General features: G+C 42.9%; 1 long non-coding RNA gene across 5 annotated transcripts; it reads left to right on the forward strand.

The window, feature by feature from the left end:
• The first annotated feature begins 312 nt into the window (after positions 1-312).
• LOC124095812 (uncharacterized) lies at positions 313-10,642 on the forward strand. 5 transcript variants are annotated; one of them, XR_009227179.1, is made up of 5 exons: positions 313-710; positions 1,645-1,772; positions 6,580-6,697; positions 6,889-7,022; positions 9,993-10,642. It is a non-coding gene; the product is annotated as an uncharacterized LOC124095812 (long non-coding RNA). The 5 variants fall into 5 exon arrangements; XR_006852618.2 differs by having other exon boundaries at positions 1,645-1,762; XR_006852614.2 differs by lacking the exon at positions 6,580-6,697 and having other exon boundaries at positions 6,889-7,134.
• The last annotated feature ends 3,911 nt before the right edge of the window (positions 10,643-14,553 follow it).

Consider the following 14,553-nt stretch of genomic DNA (forward strand, 5'->3'; position numbering starts at 1 on the left):
GCCGCCTGGCCGGGTGCCCAGCGCAGACTGCCTGACGATGCGGTCCTAACACTGGCATCTGCTGCTGATGCCAGGGAGACGACAAAAGACGGGAGCACACAGATGCACACAAGCCACGGAGACAAGGCCAGCCACTGCCCTCTGGCAAGTCAAATGGAATGCCACCAGCTCCAGGAGCCGGTGACCCGGCCTCCGGGCAGCCGCTCCCGGCCGTTCCCATCACCAGGGCCACGCGGGAGCCGGGCCTGCAGAGCGGTTTCCGGTCCCGCCTCCCACACATCCATGGGCTTCCCATTGGTCCTTCCACTGTCACTCAGAACTTGCAGTTCCTCTTCCCACTGACCTGTGCTTCCTGCTTCCCACAGACCAGCTAGGAAACTACTGAGCGCCTGTGTTTGAATGATGCCCACCTGTGAATACTGACTCCGGTGTCTTTTTCAGAGTCTAGTTCCCCGGGTTTCTACGGGGCAGCCCTGAGCCCAGCCTGCTCTCAAGGCTAAGTGCTTGACTGTCCCTCGCAGCTTCCCTTAGGACCCCTCCTCTTCCTCCTCAGGTGTGTTACTGAGGCAGGCTGTCAGAGGCACCAGACACAGGCTTCGTTATACCTGGCTTTTGATTTTGAAGGTTGTGAGGAACAAAAGCTGGTAATGTTCCTGTGACACTCAAGAAAACCTTATTCTCACTCCTGGCTGTATGATCACAAGAAATGAGTAAGTGTATACACGAGGACCTTATTAGGTGACATCACAAGTATCAAAAGTGCACTTCTAGTGGGCAGCGGCTGGGCTCAGTGGCAGAGCGCTTGCCTAGCACGCATGAGGCACTGGGTTGGATCCTCATCACCGCAAAAAGGAAACAAATAAAGGCATCCTGTTCATCCACAGCTACAAAAACAATTTTTAAAAGTGCGCTACAAATCCAAGAAAAATTAAAATGGATCCAAATATCTTAAGAATCATGTGGTTACATAAAATTAATACAATTATAAATTATGCCCTTATTTTTATTTATTTTTGTGGTGCTGGGGATTGAACCCAGAGCTTTGTGCATGTGAGGCAAGCACTCCACCAACTAAGCTACATCCCAGTCCTATGCTCTTATTTTATTTTATTTTTTTAAATATTTACTTTTTAGGGTTTTTTTTAGGTGGACAAACTATATCTTTATTTTCTTTGATGTGGTGCTGAGGATCGAACCCAGTGCCCCACGCATGCCAGGGGAGCGCGCTCCCACTTGAGCCATATCCCCAAACCTGCCCTTATTCTTAATGCATATTTTTCTAGATGTTTGGTTAACCTATAGTTGTTAATCCATAAAATAATTGGCATCTATGTCTAATTGTTTAATTAATATATATTTATCTAATCATTTTTCTTCAACAGAAAACACGTAATTTATATATTTCTTTACATGCATTTATCTGATGCTCTGCCTTTTGTTACAGATATTTGAGATAAATGTATTTTACTACAAATTTACTTTCAAGAGATGATCAAGTAATCTTTAATTCTCAAATTATTATACAAACTCTATAAGATGACAAACAAATGTAATTCTGTCTACAGAAATATCCAAGGGCTTTAACTATATTTTCATTGAGACATTTCTTCTTATCAAGATACAATAATTTGTTTATATTCTAAGGTTTTCAGAAACTGTTCCAAAGTATAAGCAGGAAAAATTCTAAAAGGAAAAGAAGATGCTTTAACAGAGAGGAAGCACACACTGGAGGTCCTAAGGGAAAGAAAGAAGTCGCCTTTGGGTAAAGCAAGGTCTTTATATTATTTTTTATTTTTTTAAGTATTTATGTTTTCGTTTTAGGTGGACACATATCTTTATTTTATTTGTATGTGGTGCTGAGAAGCGAACCCAGTGCCTCACGCATGCTAGGCGAGTGCGCCACCGCTTGAGCCATATCCCCAGCCCAAGCAAGATCTTTATAATCCAGATTTTAGTGGTAAAAAAAATTTCCTAAATAGGAAGAGCTTTATATCATTGTCTAGACAGATGATATAAAAAGTTAAAACAATTGAAAAAGAGATTTATGTGTACTGGACTGACTATAAAAATTTGAATTGATTAATTCAAGGATATTTCCCTGATTTTATTATGCTGATGTGAGCTAAGATTTTGTCCATATTTTGACATGATAAAGACCTATTAAAATATTAAATTTATTTTCTTTAAGGAAAGTCTTTTTTTTTTTTTTTTTTTAGAGAGAATTTCTTTAATGTTTATTTTTTAGTTTTCGGCAGACACAACATCTTTGTTTGTATGTGGTGCTGAGGATTGAACCCGGGCCGCACGCATGCCAGGCGAGCGCGCTACCGCTTGAGCCACATCCCCAGCCCTTTAAGGAAAGTCTTTATTGCCTAATGATTCTTAATATTTAAGACAAGGATTCATTTTGGTGAATAAATTCACATCCTTGATTAAACACTAAGTATTTTAAATACTGACTTAGATTCCAATTTTGATATTTCTCCTTGTAGACTACATTTGATTCTTGCATATTCTGTTTGTTGGATAATTGTGAGAGATTTAGAAGAACATTTTATTAGGATTGATGTTCTCCAAATTAAAGTCATACATTAGTTTTAAAAAATAAAGATTATAAACTTTGTTGAAAATTTATTGGTATAACATAAGTTCTCTGACATGTTATCAATAAAAAAATGGTAAGATTTATATATAACTCCCTACACTGAAAAGTAATCTTATCATATTTTCTAAAAGATAATTAAGAGACACCTATTCAAAGGATAATATTCTGAGATATAGAGATATTTTGAGACCTTCTCTCAAAAAGAGATTGAGGGTTCTTTTTAAATTATTGGGATGGATCAACTAGTCTGTATACTGGGAAATTATAATAATCAATAAAAGGTATCTCATTTTCATATCTAGCCTCAATTACTATTAACAGAGAAGGCCTTAAAAAAATGCCTACTGGAAACTAAAATTGAACGAAACCTATCAAACTTAATATAGACCAAAACAAATTTAGGGAGATTTTTAAAAAATCCAAACTCATTTATTAAATCAACACTTATGCCAAATGTCTAACCTTACCTAGAGAAATATTATGCTATTACTTAGGTAAACTTTAAAGTAGAGGGTCATCTTAAAAACAGTTTTAAAGGAAATTTATCTTGGCCATGTTCCAATGACACAAGTAGGAACAGGCCTAATAGTTTATCTGGGACATAGACAATTTCCTGGGGACACGTAGAATCCTACAGGTAAACCAAATGCCTAGAAAATAATTTTAGTAAGCTTTTCAAAAATCCTACTGTTTTCATGGAGAAACTCAAAAGGATAGTATAACACCCTGAATTTATAGGGGACCACCCATTTTCAAAAGATGAGTTCATCATCCAGTTAGCCCTAGACATTCCAGGAGATTTTCACAGATTAATAATTCTAGCCAAGTTTAGGTATTACACCATAATTAAATAGAGCCCAAACAGAAAAAGAAAGGCAAACATACTGACAGAAAGAAATTGAAATGCTAATCTTACCCCAAGAAAAATAAACTTCCCAGTTAAAAATTTTACTCCTTTACTAAGTTATAAACAGATTTTAGAGACCTCTAAACATTCAAACAGGGCCCCTGTCAACAGTGTATCACTAAGAAAAATGACTCTAGAAATAATTATCCATGAAATATTAGACAGACAGCTATAAATAAATCAGCTCAACAGCCAATAGCTAATTTCAATAAGAAATTTAACATGGCAGACCTTTTCTCAACTTTAATAATATGAGATAATGCCCTACATACATTGATATGTTTGAAATAAGTAAAGTCATCATAAATTATACATAATTATTAGAGCTAATTTTACTACATTAAATAAATAAGGATGCTCATACAACTATTTCTTTGTACACAAAGATTGTTTTGACATGAGATCCCTAAAACTTATTGCTAGCTCAATATCATAAAATTCTAGGGGCTGGGACTGTGGCTTAGTGGTAGAGCACTCATGTAGCACATGTGAGGCTCTGGGTCCCATCCTCAGCACCACATAAAAATAAGTAAATAAAATAGAGGTATTGTGTCCAACTACTTCTAAAAAATAAATATTAAAAAAATCATAAAATTCTAAGTTAGATCATTATCTTTTTAAAATTTGTTTTTTAGTTGTAGTTGGACACAATATCTTTATTTTATTTATTTATTTTTATATGGTACTGAGGATCGAATTCAGGACCTCGCACGTGCTAGGCGAGCGCTTTACTGCTGAGCCACAACCCCAGCCCTAGATCATTGTCTTAAACAATATTGTTAACTTCTTTTTACCCATTAATATTTAAAATACTTACTCCCTCTACTTAGGTCCACACTAAGTTTGATAATAATAATAATGACAGTTTTATGGATTGGTAGATAAAAAAAACCTATTTTTTATTTCATTTCTCTATTTCATTTTTTATTAATGGTAAAAAACAAAATCTCTTCTCTAGGTTTATTTAGCACATGTACTTCCTAATTTAGACAGAAGTCTATTTCTCATGCTCCTAGTGAAGGCCACCATTCCTAAGTTTCAAACTCTGTCTCTCGTACTTTTCCAAATTAAGATAATTATTTAAATTAATCTAAAGCTAATTTCAAAATAGAAATCTTTATATACAACTTATTGTATTCTTAATTTTTGGTAATTCTTTTAAAGACAAAATCAAGTCATACATTTAATAAAGGCTAAGTTTCTATTCACCATAGTCCCTTTCCAACACATGAATGTTGGACTTAACACAGCTAGCAGATGACCTTTGTCAAATTTTAAGACCGGCTAAAAATAATAAATCCTTTCTTATTATTTAAATACTTGTACTATTATCTATAACTTAAACTGATGATACTACAGCTGATGCCAGGCCATTATCAATTTTACTAAATAAAGAAAGGGGTAAACAGGACCCCACAGACACATACTAGATCTTATAAAATGTTTCAAAACTTTTTCTTAAATTGTGATTCTGAGAGTTTCACTGCTGCTGAACATGATTCAGTAAATTAAATCAGATTTCAAAAGATAGACTTTAAACCTGTCATTGTGAAAATGACTGAGAAACCTGGCCCAGGAAGGTGAATTTCCAGCTGCAGAGTTCACAACCATGCAGCTTCACGAGCTCGTCAGGTAAGTAAAAATCACGAAGAGACTTCTATGGACCCACTTCCCAGGTCTGTTTTTAATGTACATTGTGGTGTGGACTGGAAAGTCCACCAGTGAAACTAGATGAATTGTGCTGACGGTAGTGGTCAGTTATCCCTAGCTGTTGATCCTATGGTAACAGGCTGTCTGGGAGTATCCTTTGAGAAAAAGACAGCATATCAGAAAACTGAACCAGCCAATCATGCTGGTCCTTAGAGATTAAGACTATATTTACCTGTCTGAACAACAGTCAGAAAGATTACTAAAATAGATTTTTCCTATACAGACCAGTTATTTACTTAGAATATCCACCAATGTGTTGTCGCCCTAATCATTCTACAGTAGAAACTGGCACCTTTCCTAAGTGGATGGATCGTGCATGTCAGTAGAACACAAGATATCTAGAAATAGTGGATATTTTAGGCTGGTCTCTAAAATGGACAAGAACGATCACATGAGGATGCCATAATTCCTAGAAACTTTAACTCTCAGTGAGATGGCATCCAAAAGGATGTTTTAATGTTTGACTTCTGCCTTCAAAATATTTACATTACTGACAGACCAATAAACTCCCTAAATGTGAGAATTAAGAGGAAGAATGATGAATATCCTGTAGTCTGTAAGAATACAACTTATCTTATTGTATCACTAGTTATTGCCAGCTGATATTTCAGAGCTATAATATGCTGAAGTTAATATTCAGGCTTTGAAACAGGTGCAAGTCAATTAACCAGACCTAGGCAAGCTGCTGGTCTCATGATCCTTAAAGTGACTAAATATTATTCCTTGCTTCTACAGTTACAGCCTTTATGGTATGTCTCAAACTTACAACATATTGGGTTTTCTTAATAATTGACTTAAATTACTTCCAAGATCCTTCAGAGTCTGATAAGTGCTAATGGGAGGATTGAAACTAAGTTAAAATGTTCTAGAAGCCACTGTAACTGTAATAAACAGTGCGAATGAGCTCTCTGCTCTATGGTTTTAAGTCCTGGTGCATGGGGATCTGAATGATCACTGTGGTCTGTACCATAGTGCCATGACTTGTGACTCAGGCTTTTCCCTTGCTCAGATAACGAGGTGTGGCCCTATGAGTTGGTAGTCCTGCAAACTAAAGGTCGCTCGAGTGGGACACCAAATAAAACACACACAATTTACCTTTAATTCAAGCTCCAGGATGGCTCCTTCGCTCTAGGCCTCAAGCCCCAACAAACGGGAGAGCGAGTAACGTCATGAGAGGCTGGAGAGAGAGAGCTAGCAGGGTTGGGAGTGAACTTTTATTGGAGGAACCCTCATTCTTTAGAAAATTCCATCCAAAAAAGGTCAAGAGGGGCAGGTTACAAGGTCAGGTAAGGTGATTCGACCCCTGGGGCTGCAGGAGGCCACACCTATTCATGAAGACACATTCTGCCACTTCCAGGATGGGGGCAGCCGTCTGGGGCCACTTTGAATGTGGCCAGATCATTGGAAGTGACCGACAGAGCCTCAACTGACCAGGGAAGGAAAATACTGGTCACTCAGTGCGACACCCCCCACAGGTAGCACCCAGAGGGGTTGAGCCACACTCACCTGTTCCTTTGTAATCCTACCCCTGGCCTCATTTGAATGGCTTCTCCCCATTAAAAGGGTTCAGAATGTGCTCCTCTCTCTTTCTGGACCCCTAAGGTCAGAGGAGCTGTCACAGGACCCAAAGAAAAAGATATTTCTCTGTCTCTGTAATTCCATGCAGCCCAGCACCTGAGTGTTTAGTCCTGGAACGCGACAAGTGACCAGATCTACCAGCATATGGGAAGACTTGGACACCGCAGCGAGGTCGACCTGGGCTGAGAAGGAATGTTGGTTCAATAGTGAACCCTTACCCAGGTAACAAACAAGACTGGACGAACAAAGGAGACAAAGACCAGGGTTATCTCAATAGATGCAGCCAAAGCATGTGGCAAATTCAACCTCCAATGATGATTCAAGCAGGGAGCAGGTAGGAAGAGAAGAGGACTTCCCCAACCTTCCGCTCTTGTCACAGGGTGGGGCAAGGCTGAAATCCCCCTAGTCAGGAGGAGGCAAGGACGGCAGCTCTCACCGTTTCCTTCAGTGCAGAACTAGAGGCTCCAGGAGGCACTTGAGCAAGAAAAGAGGTAGAAGGCCCCCAGACTGGAAAGTAAGAAATAGACCGACCTTGATTTGAAAATGACATGATCTTGACGTAGAAGAACCCCAGAGAGTACATAAAAAAGCTGTTGGAGGGAGCTGCGGGTGTGGCTCAGTGGCAGAGCACTTGCCTGATACATGTGAGGCCCTGGGTTCAATCCTCAGCACCACATAAAGATAAGTAAAGTTACGATTTCCATCTACAACTAAAAAAAATTTAAAAAAATAAACAAAAAACAAGAACTGGAAGTTAAAAAAAAAAGTTGCCTTAAAGTTCTCCTGGCAGTCCACACACTTGGTGTCCTTGGTACAGATGGTAAGCAGTATGCCCAGGGCTTAAGGCAAACATTAAAAAACAAAAACAAAAAACAACTATTGGAGCAAATCAAGTTTGGAGGATACGAATACACAAAATCAGTTATATCTTGTGGTAGCAATGAGGTTATGTGATACCCTTGATCTTTTTTTTTTTTTAGCTGTTGATAGACTTTTTTTTTTTTAAGAGAGAGTGAGAGAGAGAGAGAGAATTTTTTAATATTTATTTTTTAGTTTTTGGCGGGCACAACATCTTTGTTTGTATGTGGTGCTGAGGATCGAACCCGGGCCGCATGCATGCCAGGCAAGCGCGCTACCGCTTGAGCCACATCCCCAGCCCCATAGACCTTTATTTTATTTATTTATATGTAGTGCTGAAAATTGAACCCAGTGCCTCACACATGCCAGGCAAGAGCTCTGCCACTGAGCCCCAGCCCCATAAATTTAAGGAAAGAAGTGTAAGACTTGCATGCTGAAAACTGTAAGATGTGGAAAGAACAAAGAGGACGTTACTAAATGGAGTCACCACATATTGATGGGTTGGCAGACTCCATGTGATTCAGATGGCGATTCTTCCCAAGTGGCTCTAAAGAGTTAATGCAATTCCTATCAGAATTCCAAATGCGGGGGCTGGGATTGTAGCTCACTGGTAGGTAGAGCCCTTGCCTAGCACGTGTGAGGCATTGGTTCAATCCTCAGCACCACATATAAATAAACAATATAAAAAGGTATTGTGTCCACCTACAACTAAAAGAAAATTTTAAGGAATTCCAAATGCCCTTTTTCTTTTCTTTTTCTTTTTTACAAAAATGGACAAACTGTTCCTAAAATTCATATGGAATTTCCAGAGACTCAAAATAGCAAAAAAAAAAAATTCCTGAAAACCACATTGAAGGACTCACTTCCCAGTTTCTACGAAGTTCTAGTAACCAAGACAGTGTGGTGCCAGTCATGGGGATGGACCATGGGACAGTCCAGAAGTAAACCCACATGTCTGTGATTGCTGATTGGGACAAGAGTGTCAAGATCCTTCAGCAGGAAAAAGGACAAGGAATATTTTTTAGCCGGCGAACTGCCCTGGCTTCATGAAAGAAGGTTCGAATCGTGAGAAACCGCTAGGGAGTTTTAAATTAAAGAGACAGACTCTAATTACCTTTAAAACCAGCCCCAGGACGGCTCCTCCCAGCTCCTGCCTCCAGCCACCTAATATGGTAGTGAGGAGAGAGAGAGAGAGAGAGAGAGAGAGAGAGAGAGAGAGAGAACATGCCGGGGAGGTGGACTTTTATTGGGGAACAAAAAATTCTGGGGAAAATTCCATCCAATGAAGGTTAAGGGGGGCAGCATCCCAAGGTCAGGGGCGACAATTGGGTCTTCGGGCAGTGGCCAGACACGCCTCTGCACAGACAAGCCCTCGTACCTGGAGAAGGGTGGGGAAAGCTCTGACACAGCTGTGCCTAAGCGCCTCTCACCCAGCCAGGGAGGTCACTCAGATCACGTGCGACGGTGGCCTTCCACAATATTTATATGCAATGAATGGAGCTGGGCATTCTTTTATTTTCCTCACATCACATGCAAAAATTAACTCAAAATGGATCAAAAACCTAAATGGAAGAACTAAAACTATTACCAACTTAGAAGAAAATAGTCCCCAAATTTTGCTTCTTTGAATTAGGCAATGACTTCCTAGATAATACCAAAAGCAAAGGTAACCAAAACCAAAGAGAAACAAAATAAATTAGACTTCATTAGAATTAAAACTCATGTGCTTCAGAGGACATTGTCTAGAAAATGAAAAGTCCACCTATAAATTGGGAGAAAATATTTGGAAATTGTTTCTCTGATAAGGAGTTTTATCCAGGCTCCATAAAGAACATTTGAAGCTCAGCACAAGACAGAAGGCAGCCCAATTTAAAAATGGACAAAGGACTGGAGTAGACTTTTTTTTAAAGAAGACATACAAATAACACAGAAGCAAACAAACAGATGCTCCCTGTCATCTGTCACTAGGGAAATGCAAATCAAGACCATTATACGTTACCACTTCATAGTCCTAGGATGGCCTTGATTCATTTTTTAAAATGGAGAATGACAATTTTTGGTGAGAAGGTAAAGAATTTAAAGCTGTCATACGTTGCCAGTGGGAATATTAAATGGTGTAGCCACCTTGAAAAATAATGACAGGGGCTGGGGATGTGGCTCAAGTGGTAGTGCGCTCACCTGGGCATGTGTGCGGCCCGGGTTCGATCCTCAGCACCACATACAAACAAAGATGTTGTGTCCGCCGAAAACTAAAAAATAAATATTAAAAAAAAAAAGAACTTTATTTTTTTTAAAATATTTATTTATTTATTTATTTATATATATTTTTTTTAGTTTTCGGCGGACACAACATCTTTGTTTGTATGTGGTGCTGAGGATCGAACCCGGGCCGCACGCATGCCAGCCGAGCGCGCTACCGCTTGAGCCACATCCCCAGCCCAAAAGAAGAACTTTAAAAAGAAAAATAATGACAGTTCTCAAAAATCTGAACATGACCTACCATGTGCCAAGCAGTTCTCCTGGGGTATACTCAAGAGAACTGGAAACATGTCCACACAAAATGTCGCCCAGACACTTGGAGCAGCAGCATTCACAATAGTCCACCAGCTGATGGTCAGAGAGGGGACACAGTCCTGCCACACAGTAAAAAGGTCTCTGCCATAGACGGGGATGAAGCGCAGCTGCACACCGTGACCTGGTGGACCTGGAAAACCACAGGACATAAAAGACCAAAGGGGTCCAAGGCCACTGAAATGATCCGAGCAGGCAGAGCCACAGCTACAGGAAGTGACCAGGGCCTCAGAGGTGGGGTCTCACTGTTAGAGTCCTGTGGGTGCTGGCTGTGGTGGCCTGTAGTACCAGCACTTGGGAGGCTGGGGGAGAAGGTGCTTGAGCCCAGGAATCTGAGGCCTGCCTGGGCAGCACCACGAGATGCCATCTATAAAAAACAAAGCACGCAAATAAAGAAAGGCACATGGTTTCTATTTGGGTGATAAAAATGCTTTGAAATTAGATAGTGGTGGTGGTTGCTCAACCTTGTGATTATACTAAAGATCACTGGAACTTACACTTTAAAGGGATGAATTTTATGCTATGTGGATCACATCTTGAGAGAGAGAGGTGCTTAGACAAGAATGGGCTGGTTTGTGAGCCGGAATGAAGGAAAAGGAGCCAGTCCCTAGCACAGAAGGTGGAGGAGACAGCTGCTCGCAACCCCAAGCAGAAATGTCCCAGATGACGGCTGCCTGTTGCATTTCAGCCCTGAGCAAGGCCTACGGGTGGGGTGGCACACCCACAGTAAGTCTCTGCTGGATTAGGCAGGCACCTGGTTAATCCTTTAAGAACCAAAAGGGCTCAAGGAAGGGACTGAAGGTCTACAGAGTGACTTAAGTGCTCACAGTTAAGTCAAGAAAAACAGCTCTGGTTGTACAACGCCGTATCAAATCTGCAGAGTCTGTTCAAAAAAGATCCAAGGGCATGGCCACTGGCACGCAGAGCTCTCAAATCAGATGGGTTGGATGTCTGTCAGTCTTGTTGTTTCTTTAAAGCTTTTATGGTGGAGGATTGAAGCGTATACGGAAGCAAAGAGCACACGTGTGCCCCTTAGCAGGTTCGCTTTCCACAGCATCAGTTGCCTCAGTCTACTGTGGTTTGAAAATATTAAATGAAAAATTCCATAAATAAGCAATTCATAAGTTTTAAATTGTGTAACATTCTGAGTATTGTGATGAGATCTCAAGCCATCCCCACACCCGGCCTGGGACATGAGTCATCCCTTGACCCACTGTATCCATGCTGTATACACTATCCACATGCTAAGTCACTCAGCAGTGTCTGGGTTATCAGATCCACTGTTGTTGTATCAAGTGCTTATGCTCACATTACCCTTGTTTTACTTAATAATGGCCCCAAAGCACATGATACTGGCAATTTAGAGGTACCAAAGAGGAACCATAAAGTACTTCCTTTAATAAGAACTGAGAGAGGTGGGAGGGGGAGGGAGAGAGAGAGACCGTATTCACATAACTTTTATTACAGTGTAATATCATAATTGTTCTATTTTATTATTAGTTACTGTTGTTAATCTCTTACTGTGTCTAGTTAATAAACTAGACTTTATCATAGATAGATATAGATATATATATAGGAAAAGCATAGATACATGTATCTGTATCCACAGTTTCAGGCTTCCCCGGGGGTCTTGCAGAGTGCGCCTGTGGATAAGGGGGGCTTACTGAAGAATAAAGAACCCCATGTAACATCATCTGCTTCAACAATCAGGGACTCTCAGCCAGCACTGCTCTGCAGATCCCCACCTGTCCCCACAGCTCACCTGTCAGACAGGTGGCCTTTCCCCACAGAGGTCCCCTGGGAGGGCGTCCTCCACCTTGGGTCCTGGGGAGGGCTTCAGAGGACCTGGAAGGGGCTGTTCTTTCTGAGTCTAGAGAGTGTGGTCACGTTTGCCTGCCGGGGGCTGGGCTTTTGTGGCCCTTTCCTCTTTCTCTCTTTTTTTTTTGGTGGGGGGGGTACCAGGGAGTGAACCCAGGGACACTCACCCACTGAGCCACGTCCCCATCCTATTTTGTATTTTATTAGAGACAAGGTCTCACTGAGTGGCTTAGTGCCTTGCCATTGCTGAGGCTGGCTTTGAACTCGTGATCCTCCTGCCCCAGCCTCCCCAGCAGCTGGGATGACAGGTGCGCACCACTGTACCCGGCCCTTTCCTTTTTCTTTCTCTCTCTTCCTCCCTCCCTCCCTCCCTCCCTCCCTCCCTCCCTCCCTTCTTTCCTTCCTTCCTTCCTTCCTTCCCTCCTCCTTCCTTCCTTTTCGTAGATGATGGTCTTTGCCGTTGAGACAGCTGTTTCTCTTGCTCTCAAGTTGTGGGGACGCATGCATGGAGTTCTGCACACATGGCATACGTTAAGGGCATCTGAGTGGCAAACCACTCCCCTGTGTGAGTGTGTGAGCGGCACACCGCTTGCCCCGTAGGCACAGCCCTAGTGTGAGGCTGCGTGTTGCAGTCCCTGCGCTTGCTGCATGCCCACTCCTTGCCTGGCCGCTGGAGGACAGTTAGCAGACGCTGCACTGGTGGCTGCCTGAACCTGCTTAGCTGCTGCCTGGCTATACGTACACGGTAACTGCGCAGTAAGATCAGACCTGCTTCCTGCCTGGTCTCCGGAGGTCTGGATCAGCGACTCTGCAGCCACACTCTCCCCTACCTTGTTCTGTGGACCTCCTCGCTGGATGAGAGAGAGCCTAGGCATCAAGTCTCTTACCCATCATTCCGTCATTCCTTTGCTTCCCTTCAGGATTGACCCAGATGTCCCAGGCTATGTGGACAGAGTAGTGGCTGTGAGCATTCTGGGCTTTTCTAATTTTTAAGGGGAGACATCTAAACTTTTTCCACTAGAAAAATATTTACAACTACTTTCCATAAGTAACAGAAAGCCAGTTGAGGAAGTGAGGTCCCAGGGTGAGTGCTTGGAGTTCTGTTTTCTGGTGAGGATGGCATTCACTTTGTCACATGTGCTTCCTGTCATTGATGCCATCAGTTTTCCCGGGAGTGTGTTAGTGCTGCGAACAGTGCTGATACCTGACGTTTTCAGTGCTGAGCCGCCCTCCTGCTCCTGAGCCACACTGTTCTGGAAGTGCACTGTGGCGTATCATTAGATGATGTTTTATTAACACCTCTGCATCTGTGTCTGTAGGTCCTGGGGCCCACATCCCTCCCCCCTGCATTGTCCCAGCTTTCAGAAATAATCGTGCAGGAGTCTTGCAAAATGAGATCGGCATCTTTTTCCTTTTGGAGCAGGGGGAAGATGGACATAAGTTAATAATACTTTGTTTCCGTGTTTTGAAAGTCGATGAAATCTACCTTGAAAATAATCTGAACCTGGAGTTTTCTCAGAGGAAAATGCTTTATTGACCATTTTATTTACTGGTCTATTGAAAAATCTGCATTTCTCTATTTCTTACTTTTCAATTTTAGTATTTTGCATTTCCCCCAGAGTCTGCCCTGGTGGCAGAGGCTCAGAGCAGGAGCTGCTGCGGGTGGCGTCTCGAGGACGTCCTTCTCTGGAATGTTCTGTGCGGGCAGTTCCCACGGGGCTCTCCCACAGCAAGGCTCACTTCTCTGGTCCCCGGTTGGACTGAGGTCGGACTCACACAAGCGGCATCTGCTTGGTCAGAGAAGGCCGCTTCCCCTGGTTCAGTGCAGCCAGCCTGTTGCTGGTCTCCAGATCCAGCCCAGGAGCCGCTGGCCCTGCGAGTCCACCCACTCACACCCCGTCTGCTGTGCTGTGTGCCCTGCTTCCTGCCATCGGACCTTGGTATTCTATTTACCTGCTGTCCCTTTTGGTACTGTCCTTCCTCCTTCCTGGCCCCCCCACCTCAGGCTCACCTCTGCTTTCCTTTCCTTTCCTTCATGGGGGGGGCAGCTCCCTGGGACCTCCCCCTGGAGGCCAGCGTCTGCAGAGGCTCCCTGGCCGCCGTCCAGCTCTTCCCTCCTGTCACCCACACGGTGCTCCTGTCAGAGAGGCTGTGGTGCCAGGAGCAGGACCTCTGTGTGGCTGGTTTGAAGGCTGGGAACAAGTCTCTCCCTCCAGCGCTGGGCACGGCTCCATTATCCTCCAGCCCAGTGCTGCTGCTGGCTCCCCGTCAAGGGCTTCAGAATTTCCCTCTTGTCCAGGTGTCCCGGATGGGGACCAGCCAGCTCCTCCCTCCCCTTCTGGTCTGAGGCCTCCTTCCAACCTCTGCGGAAACCTGGCCCATCCCTCCATGCTCTGGGTCCACGTCCCCCACCTTGCAGACGCCTCCGGCCACTTGCAGCTGCACCTGGCCCTTCCCAGGCATTCTGGGTCTCCTCTTCCTTCTTGGCTGCCAGCAGTGAGGCCCT

The sequence above is a fragment of the Marmota monax genome, unplaced genomic scaffold (assembly GCF_021218885.2).
Source record: "Marmota monax isolate L192 unplaced genomic scaffold, Marmota_monax_Labrador192_F-V1.1 WCK01_AAM20220418_F8-fsc00073, whole genome shotgun sequence".
Classification (NCBI taxonomy): Eukaryota; Metazoa; Chordata; class Mammalia; order Rodentia; family Sciuridae; genus Marmota; species Marmota monax.